Raw genomic sequence first — 13381 nt, 5'->3', positions numbered from 1 at the left:
ACCAACATCATTACTTATATGTTCATTAGTTTTCAATAATTGTACTGATCATAAGTAATTTGAATTATAAAACTATTAATCGGCTAATAATTATTATCGTTTTAAAGTTAGTTTAGGGAATTTTCATTTTTAGAGTTATTTTTTGAATTTTTGCTTTTTAGGGTTGTTTCTAGAATTTTTCGTTTTTTAAAGTTGTTTCTGGAATTTTATTATACGGTTACTTATGTAATTTTAAAACTTAAACAGGTATTTTGGGAATTTTCAGAAATATATGGGATTACTGTAGAATAGTAAAATCAGGGTTTTGCTTTATATTATATATATATATATATATAATAATATATATTATAAATAGGTATTTTGGAAATTTAAGAAAAAATGGGTTACTGTAGTATGAACAGTAAATTGAGGGTTTTGCTTTATATATATACAAGAAATAAACCCCGGCGTTGCCCGGGAGGCTTGATAAATTTTAATTTAGATAATAATGTGAACGGTTTGCAATTGTTGGTTATTGTTGAAATCGAGCTCGTCAGCTCGTCCTTCCGTGTCGAGCTCGTCAGCTCGCCCTTCCGCGTCGAGCTCGTCAGCTCGCTCTTCCGCTGACAAGCTTGCCTCGGAAGTCCTCTCCTGGGAACTCATTCCTCATGGGAAATTGTCGCATTTATTTCTCATGTTATTTTCTATGTCTTGCTCTCTGTGTATATTTATTATTCTCTTTTTCCTAGAAGTAGGTATTACACATGTATTTATTACTCTCTTTTGTACCCACCATATGTATAAATAGGTGATACAAGTTAATGTCAAATAATAAGAAATATTCAAAGTCTCGGAACACTCTCTCTCTTCTCCGATTCTCTCTTTCTTTATCTTCTCTCTAGTTCGACTCTCCCTAAACTTCAACATGGTATCAGAGCAGGGAAAATCAACCATCATGAACACCACTCAGACCACGCCCACTCAGTCGCAATCTGAATCCTTCTCCCAACATATCACGAGCCACAAACTCAACGGCCACAACTTCCTAGAGTGGTCCCAATCTGTGCTCTTGTTCATATCGGGACGAGGTAAAGATGACTACCTCACAGGCGTGGCCACATCTCCTGTGATCGAAGATCCGACGTTCAAGAGTTGGAAGGCCGAAAACAGCATGGTGATGTCCTGGCTCATAAACTCTATGCTCCCCGAAATCGGAGAAACCTTCCTCCTTTACCGAACGGCAGCAGAAATCTGGCAAGCAGCTAGAGAAATCTTCTCCAACTCAGAAGATATGTCCGAGCTGTTTGAAACTGAGAACACTCTCCACGACCTACGTCAAGGAGAGATGTCTGTTACTCAGTTCTTCAGCTCGCTCACACATATGTGGCAGAAGATCGACCTCTACGAATAGCACCAGTGGACCAGCTCCGAAGACTCAAAAATCTACCGCAGGATAGTGGAGACCAAACGTGTGTTTAAACTACTATCCGGCCTCAACCAAGACCTTGATGAGGTCAGAGGTCGGATACTTAGTACAAAACCACTACCATCTCTCCGTGAAGCCTTCTCCGCGGTCAGACACGAGGAAAGCAGGAGGAAACTCATGCTGGGAGTTATCAAATCGAGCTCACTTCCGGGCTCATCCTCAGACTCGTCCGCCCTCACCACACATGGAAACGAAGTTCTTGCAGCCCGCGTCTCAACAGAGAAACCTCGCAACTGCGATCATTGCAGACGACGTGGACACCTCCGAGAAACCTGCTGGAAGCTGCATGGGAAACCACCGAGCTCGAAGTCAACTCAAGATACTAAGGATCCGAACTCAGTCGGAAACCTAGTATCCACCTCATCCGCTGCCTCGACCTCGACCTCAGACTCCTCTCCCTTCAGCAACGACCAGCTCGCTATTCTCCAGAAGCTTCTCCAACAAGTCCAACTCAGTGGAGAACACTCAGGCATTGGTCCTCTAGGTAACTCTCCTCGAGCCCTCAATGTAAGCTCAGAGAATCCCACAGCATGGATTGTCGACTCCGGTGCCACTGATCACATTACTGGTAATCGAAGTCTATTCACAACTTACTCCGCTTGTAATAAAAGCATATCAGTCACCATCGCCAACGGAGCCAAAACTCAAGTCACTGGTATTGGCACCGTTGTCTTGACGAAGTCCATGAGGCTAGACTCGGTGTTCTTTGTGCCTCAACTGCAATGCAATCTCTTATCTGTGCATAAGATCAACCAAGACTCTAAGTGCCGAACTATTTTTTATGGAAGTTCATGTGTGTTTCAGGAACAGGTCACGGGGAGACAGATTGGTAATGCCGAGCTGAGTACTGGACTCTATGTCATCAAGCCAGATCAGCCCGCTATGTGTCAGCTCGCCCAACATTCACCCCAGTACAAAGAGATCATGCTCAATCACCTTAGACTAGGGCATCCAAATTTCATGTATCTCAAAAGAATGTTTCCTTCTTTGTTTATCAATAAAAATATCAATTCCATTCAGTGTGACATGTGTGAGTTCGCCAAACATTCTCGAAGCTCGTATCACCCCACCTCATACAAACCATCTCGTCCTTTTGCCACAATTCACAGTGATATATGGGGGCCCTCAAAAGTTCCAAATATCACTAGAGTTCGATGGTTCCTTCTCTTTGTTGACGACCACACTAGACTCAGTTGGATATACATGATGAAACAAAAATCTGAAACATCCAATCTATTCAAAACCTTTCACAAAATGATCCAAACACAGTTCGACACATCCATTCAAATTGTCCACACTGACAACGCTCGAGATTACTTTAATTCCGAGCTCGGCGATTTCTTCAAAACACATGGCATAATACACTCCAGCTCGTGCGTTCATACCCCGCAACAAAATGGGGTAGCCGAGCAGAAAAATCGACACATTCTCGAAGTCGCCCGAGCCATCATGTTCTCCTCAAACTTCCCATCTCATTTTTGGGGAGAAGCTGTCCTCACAGCCACCTACCTCATAAACAGAATGCCATCTCGTGTCCTTGGCTATAAAATCCCATCTCAAGTCCTTCTAGAGACATACCCTCACTGTCGACTCATCTCAACCTTACCTGCGAAAGTGTTCGGCTGTTCAGTCTTCACCCATTCTTATGGCCAAGGTAAACTTGAACCAAAATCGCTCAAATGCATCTTCCTTGGCTATTCAGCAACCCAGAAAGGCTACAAATGCTATGAACCCCGATCACAAAAATTCATAGTCTCAATGGATGTATCTTTTCATGAGTTCAGTCCTTACTTCGCCAATTCAGCTCGTCAGGGGGAGAATGACGAAAATGACTTCCCAAATTGGCTCATCATAAACCCAGAATTCAGCTCGCCTCAAAATCCGACCTCACATGTTCCAGAAATTCCCAGCTCGCCCAGCTCGCCTCAAAATCCGACCTCACCTGTTCCAGAAATTCCCAGCTCGCCAACCTCACCTGGTCAAGAAATTCCCAGCTCGCAAGCCTCTGAACCCTCTCCATGCGAACTGAATATCACCCAGAGTCCGGTACAAGCTCGCGACCAAGATGTCTCTCCGAACTTGAACCACGACACTATTGAACAAGGTAACATCGAATCTCCAGACTTACCCATTGCATTGAGAAAACCTCCTCGGTCGTGTGCTCAATACAGGATGGCGGATTACGTGTACTATGAGAATTTATCTATGAGCTACCAAGCCTATGTGGCGAAGTTAGATGAAGGAAAAATGCCGAACTCCATCGAGGAAGCCCTTCAAAGTTCCGAGTGGCGAGACGCAAGTCATGCTGAGATCCAAGCCCTCGAAAAGAATGATGCATGGGATATCGTCGAGCTACCACCAGGCAAGCGAACTGTTGGATGTAGATGGCTCTTCACCATCAAACAAAATCCAGATGGGACAGTGGAGAGATACAAAGCCCGACTTGTCGCAAAAGGGTACACGCAGGCGTATGGCATTGACTATCAAGAAACATTTGCTCCAGTTGCAAAGTTCAATACCATCAGAATCCTCCTTTCACTAGCAGCCAACTTAGATTAGCCCCTCATCCAGCTCGATGTAAAGAATGCTTTTCTAAACGGCGAACTGGAAGAGGAAGTCTACATGCAACTCCCACCAGGATTCGACAAAGATCAAGGAGCCAATAAAGTTTGCAAACTCAAGAAGTCACTATATGGACTAAAACAGTCCCCTCGAGCATGGTTCGGAAAATTCACCAACGTGCTCAAACGTTGTGACTACGAGTAGAGTCAAGCAGATCCAACACTCTTCTCAAAAATCTCCACACAAGGCAAGCACACCATTCTTAGTGTGTATGTGGACGATATAGTCATCACCGGAGACGACCTGGAAGAGATCAGGAGGCTAAAGCAAACTTTGTCATCTGAGTTCGAAGTCAAGGACCTCGGCAGCCTACGATACTTCCTCGGCATGGAGGTAGCTCGATCAGAAAAGGGCATCTCTGTTTCCCAGCGCAAGTACACGTTGGATCTCCTCAAAGAAACTGGCATGCTTGGCTGCAAACCAGTTGACACTCCGATGGATGCCAATGTGAAACTTCTAGCTCGCACCAACGAGGCCGCCACCGACAAAGAAAGATTCCAGCAGCTCGTAGGAAAACTCATCTACCTAACTCACACGAGACCAGATATTGGATTCGCAGTGAGTATGGTAAGTCGATTCATGAGTAATCCCTCAGAAACTCACATGGACGCAGTCATGAGAATTCTCCAATACCTCAAATCTGCCTCATGGACTGGTCTCTCCTTCAAGAAAAGACGAAGTCGAGGTGTCGAAGTATTCACAGATGCATACTGGGCCGGACATGTTCCAGACAGACGATCAACATCAGGAATGTGCACATACGTCTGGGGAAATCTTGTTACCTGGAGAAGCAAGAAGCAGTCCGTTGTCTCAAGAAGTAGTGCTGAAGCCGAGCTCAGGTCCTTAGCAAGTGGAGTATGTGAAGGCATCTGGCTGAAGAGAGTCCTCGACGACCTCAAGATCATCATCGAAGGTCCAATCAAGCTCTTTTGCGATAATCAAGCTGATCTCAGCATAGCCAAAAATCCAGTCCATCATGACAGGACAAAACATATCGAGATCGACCGATACTTCATCAGTGAAAAGATTGAAGAAAAAATAATCGATATGGAATACATTCCGTCAGGTCATCAGCTCGCCGACATTCTCACCAAAGCTCTTCCGCGAGCAACCTTTTCCGAGCTATGTAGCAAGCTTGACCTCCTCAACATATACACTCAAGCTTGAGGGGGAGTGTTGAAATCGAGCTCGTCAGCTCGCCCTTCCGTGTCGAGCTCGTCAGCTCGCCCTTCCGCGTCTAGCTCGTCAGCTCGCCCTTCCGCTGACAAGCTTGCCTCGGAAGTCCTCTACTGGGAACTCATTCCTCATGGAAAATTGTCGCATTTATTTCTCATGTTATTTCCTATGTCTTGCTCTCTGTGTATATTTATTATTCTCTTTTTCCTAGAAGTAGGTATTACACATGTATTTATTACTCTCTCTTGTACCTACCATATGTATAAATAGGTGATACAAATTAATATCAAATAATAAGAAATATTCAAAGTCTCGGAACACTCTCTCTCTTCTCCGATTCACTCTTTCTTTATCTTCTCTCTAGTTCGACTCTCCCTAAACTTCAACAGTTATCACTTGTCATATGTAAAAGTTAGCATTTTTTTTACCACTTTTTAATATATATTTAAACCAGTTTAATTAAATAATAACTCATATATAAAAAAAAATAGAAATAGTAAGTTGTAATTATGAACACAATTTTTTTAGCAACACAAAAATTATGATTAACCAACATCATTACTTATATGTTCATTAGTTTTCAATAATTGTACTGATCATAAGTAATTTGAATTATAAAACTATTAATCGGCTAATAATTATTATCGTTTTAAAGTTAGTTTAGGGAATTTTCATTTTTAGAGTTATTTTTTGAATTTTCGCTTTTTAGGGTTGTATCTAGAATTTTTCTTTTTTTAAAGTTGTTTCTGGAATTTTATTATACGGTTACTTATTTAATTTTAAAACTTAAATAGGTATTTTGGGAATTTTAAGAAAAATATGGGATTACTGTAGTATGAATAGTAAAATCAGGGTTTTGCTTTTTATATATATAATAATATATATAATAAATAGGTATTTTTGGAAATTTTAAGAAAAAATGGGTTACTGTAGTATGAACAGTAAATTGAGGGTTTTGCTTTAGGGATTATTCCTAAACTATGACCTTCACAATAGTTTTGGACCAAAATCCAATATCTCTAATTTAATCCAAAAACATGACTTGCTTTTTTACACAATTACGTTTTTATCCTTTTATTTCTTTCAATTTTTTCTCATTGATTCTATATTTCTCCTTTCTCTCGCTCCACCATTTTTTCCCTCTTCTACTCAGCCATCTTTGAAAACAACAGATGATTCACTTCACAAGCTTTGACGCGAAATTAAAAGAGGAAGAACACCGCCAAGAGGATTGAGCTCTCTCCGTCGAAGCCCATCGATGTCTCGAAATCGGAATCAAAGCTCGCAACTTTTGAAATCAGGATCGAAGCTCACCACGCCGCGGGAGAAAACGCATCACCATTTTCGTTTCGAAGCTCGCCGCGCCGTTGTACAACGATTTCTGTTCTTATTAGGGTTTTGATTTAGAGTTGGTCTCGTGAGATTTATGTATATTTATTTGTTTATTTATCTGAAATGGCTTTGATTTGTTGAATTCCTATGGTCTTTGAAGTTAAAAAACAATAAAAGAACGATTTTTGGAAGCATGGAAAATTTGGAAAAAATTCTGAAAATTTATGGGAATCGTTGAAGATTTATTGACATTGTTGCATTTTTATTGACATTAATGTCAATAAATCTTCAACGGTTCTGGGAAAATTCTTTGAAGATTTATTGACATCAATGTCAATAAAAATGCAATTTTATTGACATCAATGTCAATAAATCTTCACAGTTTTTTTTTTTTGTTATGATTTTAAATGTTTATAAAGGAATTTTAAACGTTTAAAATATGAAATTAACATCCCGATTACACTCTTTTTATGCAGTAATGGGTTATATTTTAGTGTATGTCAAGCATAGTGGTACATGGGTTAAACCATGTGTATACAAGGAGGGTGCATCGTTTGTACTTGTGCTTTCGGATGGTTTTGAGTACAACCATCTCATGGACGCAGTGTATGCTGATATGAGGCTCTTACCGTCCACTCATTCCATTGTGATCATATATGAGACACCATTTTCGGCATTGCCAATAAAGATTACAAACGATACCCACGTCAAATAAGTTCCGATGTGACTTTTTATTGACATTAATACAAATAAGTTCCAATGTTTATTGACATTAATATAAATAAAAAAAGAACAGGAATTAATTATTTTTCAATAACTCACTGTGACTTTTTATTGACATTAATACAAATAAGTTCCAATGTTTATTGACATTAATATAAATAAAAAAAGAACAGGAATTAATTATTTTTCAACAACTCACTGTGACTTTTTATTGACATTAATACAAATAAGTTCCATTTATTTATTGACATTAATATAAATAAATAAAAAGAACATGCTCATGTAAACATTGGAACTTATTTGTATTAATGTCAATAAAAAGTCACAGTGAGTTATTGAAAAATAATTAATTCCGGTTCTTTTTTATTTATATTAATGTCAATAAACATTGGAACTTATTTGTATTAATGTCAATAAAAAGTCACAGTGAGTTATTGAAAAATAATTAATTCATGTTCTTTTTTTTTTTTTTTTTTTTTTTTATATTAATGTCAATAAACATTGGAACTTATTTGTATTAATGTCAATAAAAAGTCACAGTGAGTTATTGAAAAATAATTCATTCCTGTTCTTTTTTTTTATATCAATGTCAATAAACATTGTTTGTTTATATTATTTATAACAAGATGATAATTTGACATGGAAAGGTCTCGGCTCCTCAAATACAAGTAACTTTTGACGTGGCTATCGTTTGTAATCTTTATTGGCAATGCCGAAAATGGTGTCGATCATATTTGACCACAATGGAATGAGTGGATGGTAAGAGCCCCATCTCAGCATACATGGCGTCCATGAGATGGTTGTACTCAAAACCATCCGAAAGCACAAGTACAAACGATGCACCCTCCTTGTATACACATGGTTTAACCCATGTCCCACTATGTTTGACATACACTAAAATATCACTCATTACTGCATAAAAAGAGTGTAATCGGGATGTTAATTTTATATTTTAAACGTTTAAAATTCCTTTATAAACATTTAAAATCATAACAAAAAAAAACTGTGAAGATTTATTGACATTGATGTCAATAAAATTGCATTTTTATTGACATTGATGTCAATAAATCTTCAAAGAATTTTCCCAGAACCGTTGAAGATTTATTGACATTAATGTCAATAAAAATGCAACAATGACAATAAATCTTCAACGATTCCCAGAAATTTTCAGAATTTTTTCCAGATTTTCCATGCTTCCAAGAATCGTTCTTTCATTGTTTTTTAACTTCAAAAACCACAAGAATTCAACAAATCAAAGCCATTTCAGATAAATAAACAAATAAATATACATAAATCTCACGAGACCAACTCTAAATCAAAACCCTAATAAGAATAGAAATCGTTGTACAATGGCGCGGCGTGCTTCGAAACGAACATGGTGATGCGTTTTCTCCCGCGGCGTGGTGAGCTTCGATCCTGATTTCAAAAGTTGCGAGCTTTGATTCCGATTTCGAGACATCGATGGGCTTCGACGGAGAGAGCTCAATCCTCTCGGCGGTGTTCTTCCTCTTTTGATTTCGCGTCAACGCTTGTGAAGTGAATCATCTGTTGTTTTCAAAGATGGCTGAGTAGAAGAGGGAAAAAATGGTGGAGCGAGAGAAAGGAGAAATAGAGAATCAATGAGAAAAAATTGAAAGAAATAAAAGGATAAAAACGTAATTGTGTAAAAAAACAAGTCATGTTTTTGGATTAAATTAGATATGTTGGATTTTGGTTCAAAACTATTGTGAATGTCATAGTTTAGGAATAATCCATTTGCTTTATATATATATAATAATGTTAAAGGACACAAGTATGCATTGTAGAAAGGGAGAAATTTGAACAATAATTAGCAAGGAAAATATTTAGTTTTCTGGCAACTTGCATTGTTTAGGCTTATATATGATATGTTCTCTTAATAAAATATTTATCAGGCAATCATAGAATCTATTTTGGGAGATTGATCACATACAAACTGATAATTCTTTACGTACTGTAATCCGATAACACGATATTCTTGTGAAGTGAACTATGCAATTATTATTCGACTATTCTATGAACTTTACAAGAGCATAATCCAACATAACAGTAGAATTACTCAACTTTAGCTTCGAGAAGAATGCAACTGAGAGGCTTCATTTCGTAAGTAAGGATTCCTTGAACCATCTCAACCAAGGGCTCACCACTAACCGAGAAAAACCCCGGAAACGGAAGAGCTGTGTCTGTGTCAACCAATCTGTGCCACACAATTCCTTCTCCGGATCGTGGCAGAACAACGCTCTCTGAAGAGTCAGCCGCGTCAAAAGCCACAAACACATCACCCTCAATACACTCGCTATCCGACTCCATTTCTTTGTGTCCTTTTTTCTCTTCCTCGGACCTCAATCTCATGGCAAGGAATTTGCAGGTCGGGTCATCCCATCTCGGAGGAGACTCATCGCTTCCGTGCCAATTGATATTTTCTTCTTTCCAAAACCTCTTCTTCTGAAGCACGTTGCTCCGTCGCCTTCTCAACAAACTTAAAAATGCGATGAACTGTGTGACTTGGATTCCAAAACCTGTTTTGAGCGCATTCCAATTATAGGGCTTCCTAGAAGTATACGCGGGAGAGCCTCCAGTGGACTGTAAACACTCATCTCCCATGTTCAGAACAGGAACGCCCAGCGACACGTACAAGGCAAAAAGGAAGTTACGAATTTGTTTGATTCTTCTTTCAAGGACAACGATGTCATTCGTGGGACCCTCTTCCCCGCAGTTCCAGCTCAGCTCCGAAGACAGTTCTTCGGCACTGAAGCAGACAAGGTCGACGAGAGGAAGCCCGTGGTTCCTGGCGATGAAATTGAGGGAAAATGACGGGTCTCGTCCTTCTGAGAAAACGTCTCCGCTCCCGCAGAGTCGCGTGGCGAGGCTGCTCAGAAGCCCCTCGCCCCGAAGAAAGTTCCTAACATCGTCGCAGAATCCGGTGTTCATCTCTGCCCATCTTGGTCCCACCAGTCACTGTGCCATGTGGGTCCCACCAGTCTGCTATGATCTTGGTCCTCGAGAGCAGAGGATCGAAAGAAATCGCTTCGATTAAAGAAGGGTGAGACAGGTAATTCCCATCGGAGCCTTGCAACAGAGACGCTGAATTAACGAAGGAAAACCCATTGACGTGAAATTCGGTCACCCAGTGCCGAAGACTGTCCAGATAATACGTTGAATCATCAAAACCTTCAAGTGCGCCACTTTCAGCTGTGTGGGTGAAAACGACTTCCAGAATCACCTCTATCCCATTCACATGCATTTTCTTGATCATCTCCTTCATCGAGACTATAGCAGATGTAGAGTCGCCAGAAGGTCCGTAGAGACTCGCTGGTGAAAAGAAATGACGGTCCATTTTTCTCATCGAATGGAAAAATAGGCTCTAGCAAAATTGCGTTTACACCCAGATACTTTAAATGCTCTAACTTCTCACTCAGACCAGAGAAAGTACCAGAGATGTCAGAAGGTAACTGGCTAGACTTGTGCTCTGTGAAACGCTTCACATTAAGCCGATACATCATCAGCTTCTCCATCGGTAACTTCGGCCCAACATCATGACCCCAGTCAAAAACAGGTTCTTTATGTATTCGCCCAAGATACTTTCCACAACCAGAATTCACAATCATCTTTGAATAAGGATCCAGAAGTACTTTCTGATCTTCCGATTCGTCTTCGTTTTCTTCGGAGCAAGTATGTCTTACTCGATAACCATAACGAGAAAAATTCCGAAGACTTTCAAAGGAAGCATGCCAAAGATCACCTGTTCGGTTGACATATGGATCAAGGTCGAGCTCCAGAGCAGGATTATCAGCTCTAGCGTCATCGTACAAGCACAAAAACACACTTTCTGCGTTTCTTGAAAAGATGGAAAAGTTCACGGACCCATCGCGTGAGAAAGTGAGACCCAGTGGAGTTGGGTGACCCGAACCAAAACCAAGAGGTACACCAAAATTTGCCTCCCTGTGACTTCTTATTTCAACACCATTAGTGTCACTATTTACAAGAGATCTCAATCGAAAAGAGAGATAGCACGGGATGTGTTTTGCCTCAAGCTCCAATTCCACAAAGAACCTCCCAAAAGAAGACTGTTGTAATCGAGCCTCAGAAGGCAAGTGTACGGATGAATCACCTGCGTATAAGCCCCAATCTAGAACCAGTCTACCTTGATCATTTTTGGGCAATTCCAAGGAAGACAATTCAATTCTTACAACACAATTCAGATCTTTCTTTCTGACAAGAATGTAGGAAATTGAACCCCAGAAATACCAAATTAATATCCCGATATAAACAACATCCAATGCGTCAACAGACAAAGTATAATAGATATAAAATAAATTAATATCAAAAGCCAAAAACAAGAGCACTACACAGAACATAGAAAATAAAAATCTGGAGGATAAGAAAACAATGTTGTCGAAACGATTTATAAATAAGAGAAAGTCGAAAACGTGGAAGAGAGGAGCTATAAACTTACAGTCTGGCGTTTGAAGAGTACGGGAAGGTCAAATGAGATTGAGGAAATTCACCATTGCAATGTCAGAGCTTTAGAGAGCGAAGGCGAGCTCAGTTCCGAGTAGACAGAGACGAGAGAAAGCACAACGATTGGGTATCGTTTAGTGAAATATTTCCGGTTGCTTATGGAAGAAGCGATTAGTGACGTGGCCTAGTTCGTTTATCCCTACTTCGAGCTTGACTAAAACTCTACGCCACGCCTAATCTCAGCCGTTAATTCCTACGCTCAAGGCTCTTCTGATTTTTTTTATTATAATCTACTGCGTAGTGTTAAAAATTTGATTATTTGTCTTCGTTAAGTAACTACTGTATAAATATGTAAATACCGAATGAAATCAAGGTGGCCAAAACCTCGAGAGGCTAAATACATACATATCCCCAATTCAACTAATAAATAAATTTAAAGCTGGCCATTACTGCTACTTCCTCTTTCCATCTTTGGGGGAATAAATAAGTTTTCTACAAGTTGAATAACCATATACATTAAGCACTGATAAATAACCCAAAATAAATTAGGAAATATGGTATGAACTAGCCAATCTCAAACTATTGCTTTTGCAAAATAGACATAGTTTCATTTGTTTGGTAAAATAGCCATCTCTCAAATACCCATTTTTCTGGACCACGCTGCGTTGCTCGCCAGAGCCCCCACGCCACCACTCTCATCGGAAAGCGGACTCTCGCAGAGTTCCAGTCTCACCAGGCCTACGGCGGAGGACTCGGAATCCCTAACCAGGCGAACTACCTCCGCTCCGTGAAGCCCAGGCTGTACCAGCACTCCTCTCCGCGATCTCGCCGCCCTCGCCGTCTCCGTCATCGCCGCCTCCGGTGACGCCGTCTCCGTCGAGTCTTTCTCCCGCAGCGATCCGGTTTCGCCGCCGCCGTCGGAGCGATCGGGAACATCGCGAGCGTCGAGGACGCAAGAATCGCGTCGCCGAAGAATGAGATGTTTCGGTTCTGCTTCAGATCTGTTGGATTTCCAGATTGTCATTAAATTTAATCCTGCCTCGATTAATTTTAATCCGGCCATCATAAACCTTACATTCTGTCTTTATAGTTCGTTGGGATTAAATTTAATCCAACTTAGATTAAGTTGGCTAGTTTGCTTATAGTTGACAAACTATGGCTATTTTGCAAAAGCTTAAGTTCTATTTGGCTATATAGCCGCTTCACGGCAATCTGAGTTAGTTTGAGCTCTCGAACAATCTCTACAAGTACCGGATTTGCTTTGCCTTCCTGCTTTAGCGGAAAGCAGTACAGAAATAGGTATGTACAACCCGGAATAGTCAACGACTTGGCCTTCCAACCAAACCCTTCTTCTATCCCTTGGAGACGAGATAAATACAACGGCTTTTTTTTCTTCCTTTTTTTATTTTTTAATAAATAGATAGTGACCAACCCAACTACACCGGACAAGCTGCGAAGGCCCGATCAAAAATGGTTCCGTGACACCTATAAAATTCCACTCCAATTATCAGGCCGCTTAAAAAAAAACTACAAAATTTTTTTTAAAAAAAATTAAAAAAACAAACTGGATATCCATTTATATAC

General features: G+C 40.1%; 1 pseudogene; it reads right to left on the bottom strand.

Annotated features, from left to right (window-relative positions):
* Positions 1-9391: 9391 nt before the first annotated feature.
* On the bottom strand, positions 9392-13373 carry LOC149388396 (isoamylase 2, chloroplastic-like; annotated as a pseudogene).
* Between the last annotated feature and the right edge of the window lie 8 nt (positions 13374-13381).

The sequence above is a fragment of the Urtica dioica genome, chromosome 8 (assembly GCF_054948205.1).
Source record: "Urtica dioica subsp. dioica isolate 48M chromosome 8, U.dioica_male_clone48M_v1_H2, whole genome shotgun sequence".
In the NCBI taxonomy this organism is placed as follows: Eukaryota; Viridiplantae; Streptophyta; class Magnoliopsida; order Rosales; family Urticaceae; genus Urtica; species Urtica dioica.
Note: the sequence above shows the minus strand (reverse complement) of the source record. Positions and strands in the feature narration are given on the sequence as shown.